The sequence below is a fragment of the Schistocerca nitens genome, chromosome 1 (genome assembly GCF_023898315.1).
Source record: "Schistocerca nitens isolate TAMUIC-IGC-003100 chromosome 1, iqSchNite1.1, whole genome shotgun sequence".
In the NCBI taxonomy this organism is placed as follows: Eukaryota; Metazoa; Arthropoda; class Insecta; order Orthoptera; family Acrididae; genus Schistocerca; species Schistocerca nitens.
This window is the reverse complement of record NC_064614.1, coordinates 131359760-131372658: the sequence shown is the minus strand read 5'-3', so window position 1 is coordinate 131372658 and position 12899 is coordinate 131359760.

Here is a 12899-nt window from a genome sequence, read left to right as displayed (position 1 = left end):
CACTAACGGCAAGGTCCATGGTTCATATATATGGTTCATGGTTGATATATAATCAATTTTACATCCCCTGTCAATAGCACTCATTACTTCGTGAGAATAAAAAGTTAGTTGTGTTTCACAAGAACTTTATTTTCTGAGTCGGTGTTGTCTGTTTGTCAAAAAATCTTTTTCTTCGAGATAACCCACAATGTTCGAAAACAGCGTATGTTCCAAAATTCTTCTTCAGATAGACGCTAACGATATGGGTCTGTTATTCTGCGGATTACTCCTATTTCCTTTCTTGGCTATTGGTGTCACTTGCGCGACTTCCCAGTTTTTAGGTATGGATATTTCAACGAGCTATTGGCTATACATGATTGCTACATATTAGGCTATTATATCAGCATACTTGGAAAGGAACCTAGCTGTAAACACTCTGGACCGGAAGTTTTGCCTTTATAATGTGTTTTAAGCTGCTTTGCTACGCCGGGTGTGTCTACTAAGTTACTGATGTTCGCAGTTGTTCTTGGTGCGAATTACGGAATATCTACTTCTTTGGTGAAAAAATAGTGAAGAACGCTTTTCGAGTTTTCTCAGGAGCCGTCCGTGAACTATCAAGTATTTCGTAGCGTTTTTGTTTTATATGTTAGTATTCCGTATGATATGGGTTCATTTATCGATTGTCATTTTTTATTTGTTGTTCACTGTTGCTATTTGAAGTTACATACTGCCATTCCGTCACTTGGAGTCACTTGGTGGAGCTGTGGCCACTGGAAAATGGACTACCAAGTGGAGAAATCGGAACGTTTCCGACATATTGTTTTGTTTGAGTTTAGTAGAGGAATGACAGAAGTAGAGGCAGCCAGAAACATTTGTATCGTGTATGGGGATAATGCCACCGGACAGAGCAAAGAAAGAAAATATTTTTTTTTTTTCGTTTTAAGGAGGGTCGTTTTAATATTAGAGTCTCTCTACGACCTGGAAGACCTTCTGGGTTTGAAGAAGATCGTTTAAGAGCATTGATACACCATGATCCACGTCATTGTACTTGAGAATTGGCAAATGTCATGAACTGTGATTATTCCATTATCGTGCGAGCATCTGCATTGATTGTACTAGTTATCAATAATTACTTATTTTCAATTAGTAGAATTAATCCGTCGGAGGCTAGAGGTTCCTCACATAGTCCACCCACTACACACGTATGTTGTGCTTTTTCCCGTACATTACTCATGATAAATGAGAGAAATGTACGTAACAAATGCTAAATATCTCAAAGAAATGTCTTCTCCGAGTTGTAGATAGTATCTGTAGTCGTCCAGAAATTGCTTCATTACTCGCTTCGAAATAGATAAATGAATTAATTGACAGCACGACACAGCACTGAGCATATAAGGTTGTACACAGTATTATTATTATTATTATTACTGTCAGACTGGTTAAATACAAAGCATTAACAGCTTCAAGTCGTCCGACAGTACACTGAGCACTGGAGGACGCAGAGGTGTTAACTTTTGCTTAACCTCTAATGTTTTAAAGCAATGACATCCAGAATGTTTTCATACAATTCATCATGACCACAGACACAAGCAACCGCAAAGCAGCGTCAAGCTCTATTATTAGAGGTGACTGCCGGATAATTTTTGTTTTAAGTTCCCATCTTCTGATGATAAGGAAGTGGTATTTGCAAGTGTTTACTCAGGTAAAAATCTCTGTGCTAAGATTTGAGAATATTCTCTAGATAGCGTAAAAGTACAAGATCATGGACTTAGCAGACAAGACCTTATCTGAAGGTGAGGATGACAAGCGAGGTCAGATGACGAAAGTCGTGGGTGGTTATTCCGTCGACTGTATCACCGCACTGACAACTGATCGAAGTGTCAGTTGTCAGACTGAAGTAAAGCTAAGATTTCGAATACAGCCATACACGCTGTAGGTAGAGAAGATATGAATACAAATTTAGAGCTTTTTGGGGAATGCAGGTGCAAGACGTAAGTTGTTTCCGTACCTCTTTCACTGACTGTACGTTCGATTAATCTAACTTGGTATCACATTACGTTTATGCCTGTTTCAAATCTGCTGCAGTAAAACCGATGCCCAGATTCGGCGTAACCTGCGTTGTGTTTCAATTGTTATGTCCCCCTTCCTAATCATAAAATTTCAACTCTACTCCGGCTCACTGTAGTGCATGAAGATGTGAGTTTAGCTGAGTTTTTGGAGGGGTTTATGTTGTGCCTTGGTGAGGGAGCACAGCGAGGTTCCGTTGGTTTTCGTGGCACAATAGCGTGATGGAAAAGCTGAGAAAATCGGTAGGAGCGCCCGTCGGCATTTTCCTGCGAGAGCTACGTGCCTCGGTCGGCGTGCGTAGTTGTAGAGACGGATGTCCCTCTAATATTTTCCGAACAGGGTGTTCATTGTCCCGGGAGGGTCTTCTACGAGGTTGTGGTAGCTTTCTGTCGATAGAAAGGCACCAAACATGATTTGTTTCTGTATGCTGCGCTCGGAGTCTGATCTGTACCATCGAGTAGAAAAACGTGACAGAGGATTCGTCAGTGACGACTGCTTATAAACGAGGGTAATGGGCGTATTGGTCGCTGGAGAGAAGTCTGATAGCTTTCGGAAGGGTGGAGGATAGCTGTGTTAGCTTGTGGCGAGCGAAGAGTACAGTGGAGACAGCTTTGAGGTTGCTGCAAGTCCAGTAAGATATTCGTGTAATTGCATAAAGTTCAGTGAGATTGTGTTAGAAAGTTATGCAGATTACGAAGAATAATCTCGGTGCTGGGCATCGTCAGATAACAGCTGCGAACAACTGGAAGTAAATACAGTGCTGAGGTCCTCAGACCAACTTTGGGCGTTGCAGAAGTCAGAGTTTTCTCAAATGGAAGAGATGGAAGACCGCAGAGGTTGCTGCCGTACGGAACTGTTCCAGCATGCACGCCGAAATAGTAAGGAACATGTAATTGTAAGCAAGGTTAGCGAGGTATTGTGGGTCCTGGAATAGTTGATCTTTATTTAATTTTTTTTCCTGTTTTGAAGAATAGTTAATAATGAGGCAAATTAGAAGTTATTTTAGTTCAAGTGAGTTTCCGCAGTGGTCCATCCTATTACTGCCTACCGAAACCTTAATTAGCGGAGCTCTAATCTGCCTCTCTCAGTTTGTGTCCTACATGCTCTATTGCTGTCTTTGCTAAACTCTCAGTGTTTACTTTTGTTTACCAGAGTTCCTTTAATGGAGCATGACTCGTGTTTGTACGATTGACATCGCCTCCAATACAGTATCCATTTCCTCAATACACAGCGTATCCCTCTCTGACCTTCCTCCCACTTATTTTCCACGCAGTTGTGAATGTATACGGGACAATTAGATGAAGTAAATTGCCATTCTTTGATAGTCAAATTCCATGTCGATTGGTCAAAAGAATATTAACAAATGTTGTAGTTTGCAATGTTTCTTTAAAATTTACTAGTTTCCCCGTCTCGTGTAGCTGTAATCGGCGGTACAAATTAAAAAGATATCAATTAAATGTAATGATCGAGTAATCGTCATTCTAAGGCTGCCCTGATTTAGGGTTACTTTGTATAGGGTTTGATTAAGATCTCTCTCTTAAATTCAAGACTTCAAAGATTCGTTTTTATGAGAATAGAACCTGGTACAGCTATTGCACTTATGACTGTAGAACGACTAGAAATTATTACAGAAAAGTTTGGGATGCTTGATTGGAGAAGACGCTGACGTACTAATATAGCCTAGAAACGATCAGCTGTTTACTATTCACAAGTTTCTCTGTTGGTCCATCATGGACAGGGGGACGTCCGCTAGTTAAGTAATTGTCAGTGTCAATGAATTTCTCCAACAGCCCTCTAACTTAAGACGTTATTTTATTTTGGTTTGGAAGCTACCAGTTTCAGCATTTCACTTTGCCATTTTCAGGTCCCATATGCATCTCTCCAAATAAACGAAAAATGTCACATAGTGCCGTAAGTCCCGGGATGTCAAGAATTGAATCGTTTCGCTAGTGCTTGATTCGAAGACTCGGGTGCTATCAAATCTTCGAATGAAGCAGTAGCCAAACGATCGAATTCACGACATCCAGTGATTTATGGCGCTGTATGACATTTTCGTTTATTTGGAGAGATGCATATTGGGTCTGAAGATGGCATAGTGAAATACAGAAACTGGCAGTCTTCAAACTAAAATAAAATAACACCTTACGTTACATGGCTGTTGGGGAATTTAATTGAGATTGACTCTCACAAGTTTTGTCATTTATTAAACCCCCAGACAACTCCAATAATTTGTACTACCATAAGTCGTAATAAATCAACAAATAGGTTACATTTATGGCGACCCTGCCTGAGGGTGGGACTTAATGGCATCTCGGCTTTCCACAGTCATAACAGAGAGGTGGTATAATATAGATTTAACTTTATTTATGTAATATGTGCTTTTCTCTTTTCAATAGGCATCAGGCAATTCTGTTTTACCGGGTCTCTGAATTGTTCAGCATTGTGACGCACCGTTGATGAGTATACTGCCTTGTTTGAGATGTTTTTTGTATCACAAGAGCTCTTAAGTCGCTTAGGTAAATCTGAGGTTGAATTAGGTGTCGATATCGTTTGCTGATTTCAAGAGAGCCATATTGGGTTTTGGTGACAAACAATGAAGTTTAACTATAAATACTGCCACGCTATCGCGAGTGAAAGGTTTTGTGGGCTCAGTCTCTGAAGAAGACGATGAACCCAAGAAACAATGCCAGCTGAAAGCGCCGTGGTCGTGGCCCTTGCAGAAACCAGTCCGATAGGTTTGGAACGAGCAGGTGACGAGAGTGGCTACGTAAGTCATCGAACTGACGCACAGAAGACAGACGCAAGAAACAAGGGTCCAGAGTATTGCTTACCGCCCATGGCACGGCGACAAGTTATAACCCATTTCCATGAACCGACAATGGAAGAGAATAGCTCAGACATGGCACGATTTCCACCAACTGTCTTTGATCTGAATAAGTTGCAAGCCCTCCTTCCAAGAAGAAGATGCTTCGAAAAAAGGAGGAGACAATACGACAAATAAATGACATTTGGAAAAAAAAACTGGAACATACTTTGCAAAACAGAAGAAAATTCCAAGAATATAGAAGATCAGACAGACAGCATTAAACAGAGGTTAGAAGCGTTTATATCCGACAGTATGGGGATAATTGAAAACCTTCTGCAGGAAGTCCAAAGCTTTAAATTGGCATTAAACGTGATAAACCAGTGCCGAGACAAAATGAAGAAACACAATGTGAAGGTAGTCGAAAATCTAGAGAACCGAAAAAATGGTTCAAATGGCTCGGAGCACTATGGGACTTAACATCTATGGTCATCAGTCCCCTAGAACTTAGAACTACTTAAACCTAACTAACCTAAGGACAGCACACTACACCCAGCCATCACGAGGCAGAGAAAATCCCTGACCCCGCCGGGAATCGAACCCGGGAACCCGGGCGTGGGAAGCGAGAACGCTACCGCACGACCACGAGATGCGGGCAACAGAGAACCGAGTTTCAGTGATCAAAAGTAATGAGGGACCAGTGAGGATAATGTTGCATTAGGTCCAGACGTTGTGGAGAAAGCTCTGGAAGAAGTCAGAAGAGAATATAATGAAATGTTACACGATGTCCGTCAGAAAGTATAGAATCATTCAAGGTCATAAGCCAACGCGATGTTGTAGCATATGAGGTAACAAGTCAAACTGAAATCCTCGCGGCAGCAGTTGAGCATTCATCTGCTCGTGAGCAGAATGATTCTGACGGGATTCGTTGGGTATGTGTAAAAGAAATGGAAGAAGTAAAATCTCTGCTTCGTTTTGAGGAACACGCGAAGCTCCTGACGAATGGCATAAAGTAGCCTTACATGATGTGGAACTCAGGAACCGCAGCAAATAGTGCATTCCTATCACGCTGATACAAAGAAGAATCAAGAACAGCTGCCAACATGAGTAACTTAGAAATAGATTTCCACTGAGTAGTGAAGCAACTTGAATCACTTCATAAAACGAAGTCTTCCAGTCCAGACTGTATACCAGTAAGATTCCTTTCAGAGTACGCTGATGCTATTGCTTCATAGTTAACAACCATATACAACGGCTCAATCGACTAAAACCCGTACCCAAAGACAGGAAAGTTGCATAGCTAACACCAATATTCAAGAAACATCATTAACGTCGATATGCAGCAGGATTCTGGAACATATAGTGTGTTCGTACATTACTAACTACTTCGAAGTGATCGGTGTATTGACATACAGTCAACTCGCTTTTAGAAAACGTCACTCTTGTCAAATTTATTCTAGATTTCGTCAGGGTTTTTGACAATGTACCACACATACGGTATGTAATGAAATTGCGTGCATACGGAATATCGTCTCAGTTATGTGACAGGATTCGTGATTTCCTCTCAGAGAGTTCACAGTTCGTAGTAATTGATGGAAAGTCATCGAGTAAAACAAATGTCATTTTTGACGATCCCCAGGGTAGTGCTGTTCCTCATCTATATAAATGATATGGGAGACAATCTGAGCAGCCGTCTTAGGTTGTTTGCGTATGATGCTGTTGTTTATCTTGTAGTAAAGCTATCACAGATAAAAAAAAATTTTAAACGATTTAGAAAAGATATCTGTATTGTGTGAAAATTGGTAATTGACCATAAATCATGAAAAATGTGAGGGCATCCACATGAGGGCTAAAAGGAATCCATTAAGCTTCGGTTACATCATAAATCAGTCAAATCTAAATGCCGTAAATTCTATTAAAACCTAGCCATAACAATTACTAAGGACTTAAATTGGAAAGAACACGTGGAAAGTATTGTGGGAAAGAGGAATCAAAGATTTCACTTTTTGGCAAAGACTTACAAAACTGAACAGAAATACAAAAGACACTGCCTACACTCCGCTTGTCCGTCCTCTGCTGCGCGGTCTGGGATCCTTACCACATGGGATTAACGGAGTCCATCGAGAAAGTTCAAAGAAGAGCGGCACATTTTGTATTATCGCGAAATAGGGAAGGGAGTGTCACGGACACGGTAAAGGATTTGGAGTGGACATCATTAAACAACTGCGGTTTTCGTTGCGGCGGGATCTTCTCATAATTTCAGTCACTAGTTTTTTCCTCCGTATGGGATCCTTACCACATGGCATTAACGGAGTCCATCGAGAAAGTTCAAAGAAGAGCAGCACATTTTGTATTATCGCGAAATAGGGAAGGGAGTGTCACGGACACGGTACAGGATTTGAAGTGGACACCATTAAACAACTGCGGTTTTCATTGTGGCGGGATCTTCTCAAAATTTCAGTCACTAGTTTTTTCCTCCGTATGCGAATACATTTTGTTGACGGCGATCTACCTAGGAAGAAACGATCATCGTAATGAAATAAGGGGAATCAGAGTTCCTACGGAAAGACAAAGGTGTTCGTTTTTTCCGCGTCCTGTTCGAGATTGGAATAATAGAGATTTACACTACTGACCATTAAAATTGCTACACCACGAAGATGACGTGCTACAGCCGCGAAATTTAACCGACAGGAAGAAGATGCTGTGATATGCAAATGATTAGCTTTTCAGAGCGCTCACACAAGGTTGGAGCCGGTGGCGACATCTACAACGTGCTGACATGAGGAAAACCTCCAACCGATTTCTCGTACACCAATAGCAGTTGACCGGCGTTGTCTGGTGAAATGTTGTTCTGATGCCTCGTGTGAGGAGAAGAAATGCGTACCATCACGTTTCCGACTTTAATAAAGGTCGTATTGTATCCTATCGCGATTGCGGATTATCGTATCGCGACATTGCTGCTCGCGTTGGTCGAGATCTAATGACTGTTAGCAAAATATGGAATCGGTGGGTTCAGGAGGGTAATACGGAACGCCGTACTGGATCCCAACGGCCTCGTATCACTAGCAGTCGAGATGAGAGGCATCTTATCTGCATGGCTATAACAGATCGTGCAGCCACGTCTCGATTCCTGAGTCAATAGATGGGGACGTTTGCAAGACAACAACCATCTGCACGAACAGTTCGAAGAAGTTTGCAGTAGCATGGACGATCAGCTCGGAGACCACTGCTGCGGTTACCCTTGACGCTGCATCACAGACAGGAGCGCCATCAACGACAAACCTGGGTGCACAGATGGCAAAACGTCATTTTTTCTGATGAATCAAGGTTCTGTTTACAGCATCTTGATGGTCGCATCCGTGTCAGTTCTAGTATAATATATTTGTCCAATGAATACCCGTTTATCATCTGCATTTCTTCTTGGTGTAGCAATATTAATGGCCAGTAGTGTACTTTATAAAACTCATAGTACACTAATTTTCTACAGAACAAAAGATTGAGTTACGTTAAAGATACACAGACCTGACCAAATAAACGTTTACTGGCTCTCACTAATACTGTCGAAAAAATTCAAGCATGTCCACTCTATCTGCTTCCTCTCCACGGGAAATTAGTGTTATGAAAAAAACTTTTGGCCGTTTCTCGTCTAATGAGGATGAAGCACGTTGACACACAAAAACGAAGTCATGGGATACGTCCTAATCTCGTGTCGGAGTGGTTTTCCTTAGCATAGCGCAGCAGCTCGACGTGGCGGGGTCTCAACAAGTCGTTGGAAGTCTCCTGTGGAAACATGGAGCTATGCTGCCTCTGTATTAACCCATAATTCCTACAGTGTTGCTGGTGCTGGACTTTATGTACGACCTGACCTCTCCCCATAAATCTTCGATGGAATTCAAGTCTGCTGATCTGCATGGCCAAATCCTTATCTCGAATTGTCCGCTCCTGGTGACAAGGTGCAATGTCACCCATATCAATTCCATCGTTGTTTGAGAACAAGTAGCCGACTACTCCAATCAATGATGGATCCGCTTGGACGAGAGAGTCTGGTCCATTCCATGTAATCACAGGCCACACCATTATGGAGCCACCACCAGCTTGTACATTTCCTAGTTGACAACTAGGGCCCTTGGGTTCGTGGGGTCTGCACACTCGAAACCTACCATCAGCTCTTACCAACTGAAACCGGGATTCATCTGACCAGGCCACAGGCGATGTCGTGCTGTTGACAAAGGAATTCGCCTTGGTTGTCGGCTGTCATAGACCATTAACGCCAGGTTTCGCCGCATTGTCGTTAACAGATACGTCCCACATTGATTTGTGGCGTTATTTTAGCCAGTGTTGCCTCTTTGCTAGCACTGACTACTCTAGGCCACCGCCGCTGCTCTCAGCCATTAAGTGAAGACCGTCGGCCATTGCTTTGTCCGTCCTGAGGGATAATGCCAGAAATTTGGTATTCTCGGTACGCTCTTGGCACCGTGGATCTCGGAATATTGAATGTTCCATGAGTCTAGCTACAACTACCAATCCGCATTCAGATTCCATTAATTCCAGTCCAGCGCCCATAATCACGCCGGCAACCTTTACAGGTATATCACTTGGTTACAAACGATAGCTGCGACAAAGCACGGCCGTTTTACTCATTGCGTACGCGATATTGCCATCATGTGTATAAGTGCATATCTGAGCCATGGTAAAAAATTCCTGTTTTTAAGAGCGCGCCGCAGCGCGTTGTGTGAAGCAGTCGCCCTCCGTTTCTGGCGGTGGCGCCGCTGTGGTAATCGCAGCTTTGGTGTCTCCCTCTGGTGGGAAAGCGGAAAGGTTGCCTGTTCACGTGCACTTAAGGGGCGCTATCAGCTCGGCAGTTCAGTCTGTCAGTCTCGGCGAGTCTTGTCAGTTGGTCATTCGGAATGAGGCTAGGTAAGTCTCGCGTCACCAGTTACTGGTCTGTCTCTCGTTTGCATTTGTGCAGCAGTTAGTGTCTGTCGTCGGAGTGCTAGTATGTTTGTCGTTAGCATCAAACTTTAAAGCCAAAAAATGAGAGTCTTGCCACTCCACCAGTAACAGAACTCAGCAAGTGGTCGCCCGGTTGGGGCTGAGTTCCTGCATCTGAGTCTCCGCGTTAGGCCGCCAGTCTGCTCGAGTTGCTCCGGCAACGGTCATTGGCGGTTGGATCAGTCGGTTGGTCGGTCACGCACTGAGACACGAGATGACTTGTCCGCCTTGAACGTCGGCGCATGTGAGGTCGCCACGTGAGTCCAGTGGGCAGCGCCTTATAGAAAGGGGTAGTGGCTTCGTGGTTCACATGAGAGCAACAGGAGCGAAACCACGACATCGGGCTGGCCGGGGCGAGCTGCGACGTGAGACGGGAGACGGGAGATCGGCGAGCCTTCCTGCGCCCGTGGAAGCGGCTGGCAGCGGACTGTTCGGGAGAGCGTTGGGGGTGCTGCGCCAGGTCTTCGCCAGGCATCGCAGTTTATTAGAAGTTGAGTGACTGGAGATATGTTGTTTCATTTATTTGTTAAATTCTACTTGTTTTCTTGGTGAGGTCACCAGCCGCTTTGTTTTGGGGTCGTCCCACCATTCTTCTCCGTTTGTCCACTCGCGGGAATGTGGTAATTTGTGAATTTGGTGGTCCGTTTTTCCCTTGTGGAACTGGGGAGGTTTAGAGTAATCTGCGGTTCAGGTTGTTTAGTAACCCCCCCCCCCCCCCCCTGTCAATCTGCCATACGTTAATAGCTAGCTCTGTCATGTTTGTTGGATTTGTTGTTAACGAATTTATTGCTTAAAGGCCGAATTCTTGAAATATGTTTTTATCTTGCCTATCATCTTGACTGGTGGTATATGTGTAATGTAGAGCATGTTGTACATTTTATGTAAGTCTGCATTTTATGGGTTTTATTTAAATAGTCATTTTAGGTTATTAGGCTGCCACCCTTCCACCGTAAGAGTCCTTAAAAAAATAGAACTTTCGGTGGCAAATAATTTGAGTGTTGTACCATTTCCATCCGTCTTGCGGGGTGCATAGTTTACGTGTTTGTGTGACTTGATAAAAATTTTTTAGTTTAAAGTAATCTGGTGTGTTGCAGCTTTTGCACCAGTGTACTTTTTCAGAGGTTGTTTTGAGCGGTCATGACTACGGCCGTGTTGAAAGGGAGCAGGCAAGCTTCTCAGTCCGAACGCTTCTACTGTTAATATTGTTCTTTCTGCCTCTACATAAAATTGTAACTTGATATTTCGAGGGTGCTTTTCTACTTATAATTTTAAATCTGTTTTTGAAACGCTTTTAGGAATAAAATTTACATTTGTTAAAAGTAATTTTATTTTCCATCAGTTACTTCCTGGCAACTACTTCCACGCTCACCTAGTGTGATTTAATGTGTTAATGTTCTTGATGAATCTCTAGTAAATAAAGTAAATTCTTTAAGAAAAGATTTTTGAAAGTAAATTTACACGGTTCTGTTACCTCAGTCTACAGCCGGTAAATCGCGGGACACTTCTGATACAGTACGACCGCATGGACATTTTGCAGTGACAAACATTGCACCATTTCTTCGGTAAGCATGCGGCATAATTTCAGAATTTTACTTATATCAAGCTACGAGCTATGCCACATTGAACGATAACACAGTTCAAACACTGCCAGTCTGAGCGAGAGATTCGATTATCAGCATGAACATTTCATTCATCTACCGATGAACATTTCAATCAGTTATCTACGTCAATTAATTGGTGCACGAAAGCAGACTCTTCCAAGGACAGCTGGGTTAATGTGGATACAGTGCACCTTTTGCCACGTTAATTCCCTCTCTTGCATATCGATATGACTTGTTTTATGCCGTAGTCATCTGAGTAGTGGATGGACTCATAAAATTCTTGTACGAACTAGGGTGAGCTCTTAAAATCTAGGACGGCTATGGTCAGTTATTGAAGTTACGTGCCCACGGATTTACTTGCAGTCACATGTAAGTATGTTGCATACTCTGTGATCAAGGTATTTTTTGTCCCTGAAGAGTTGATATAGTGTTGGAGTTAGAAGACAGTGCTATCAAAGAGCCGCCATAGGAATAACTGTTTACTCCAAGACCACCAGCCAGGACACGCACTTCTCAGAACAGTAAAGTCGTTGCGAGTGTAATTTGTGTTTATTCTCATGTGAAATGGGTGTATTGGATTATGATTCGATCAATAAGTAACCTGGAATAGCTAGGTTAAAATGGCTCCGAGAACTATGGGACTTAACTGCTGAGGTCATCAGTCCCCTAGAACTTAGAACCACTTAAACCTAACTAACCTAAGGACATGACACACATCCGTGCCCGAGGCAGGATTCGAACCTGCGACCGTAGCGGTCGCGCGGGTCCAGACTGTAGCGTCTTGAACCGCTCGGCCATCCCGGCTAGCGGAATAGCTAGGTTCTCTGGTTGATCTTACTGAAAATGGGTTTTCCTTGTTTCGTGTATACATGCTTCCATTGCCTATGATTAAGAGTATCCAGTCACTTTGTTATCGTCATGTATGTAGTGGTATATTTTCCCACCACATTCTTTTAACGATTTATTCTTAGTTGTACTCTCTCTCAGTTTGCGTTGCCCATTCCTTTGTATGTGTATCTGTCTCTTTATCTGTCACCTTTGTTTTCTCCCTTATGCCTCTGAAGTCGATTCCGTAAACGTGTATGTACCGTGTTTTTTCACTAGCGCTCTTACAATTGAGTTTAGTCTTTAGTTGTAATCGTTTGGCATTCGACTTCACATGTAGTTAGACGCTGTTTGGTATTGTAAGTCCATGTTTTATTCAAGGTAACTTGTATCTGGTAATTTGTTTTGAACGTTTCACTGTTTTCATGATGATTGTCTACAACTGTTTTGATACAATTTACCCACACATTCATTAATACAGCTCCTCACATTAAGCATAATATAGCTTTAATAATAATCTGCACTCTTTTAATTGCTGGATGTCACACTGTTTACACTTGTTATTCTTAATAAATGACTTGTCTTAGCTTTATCTTTGTTGTCAGAGACACGTGACCTTTTTATATATCATT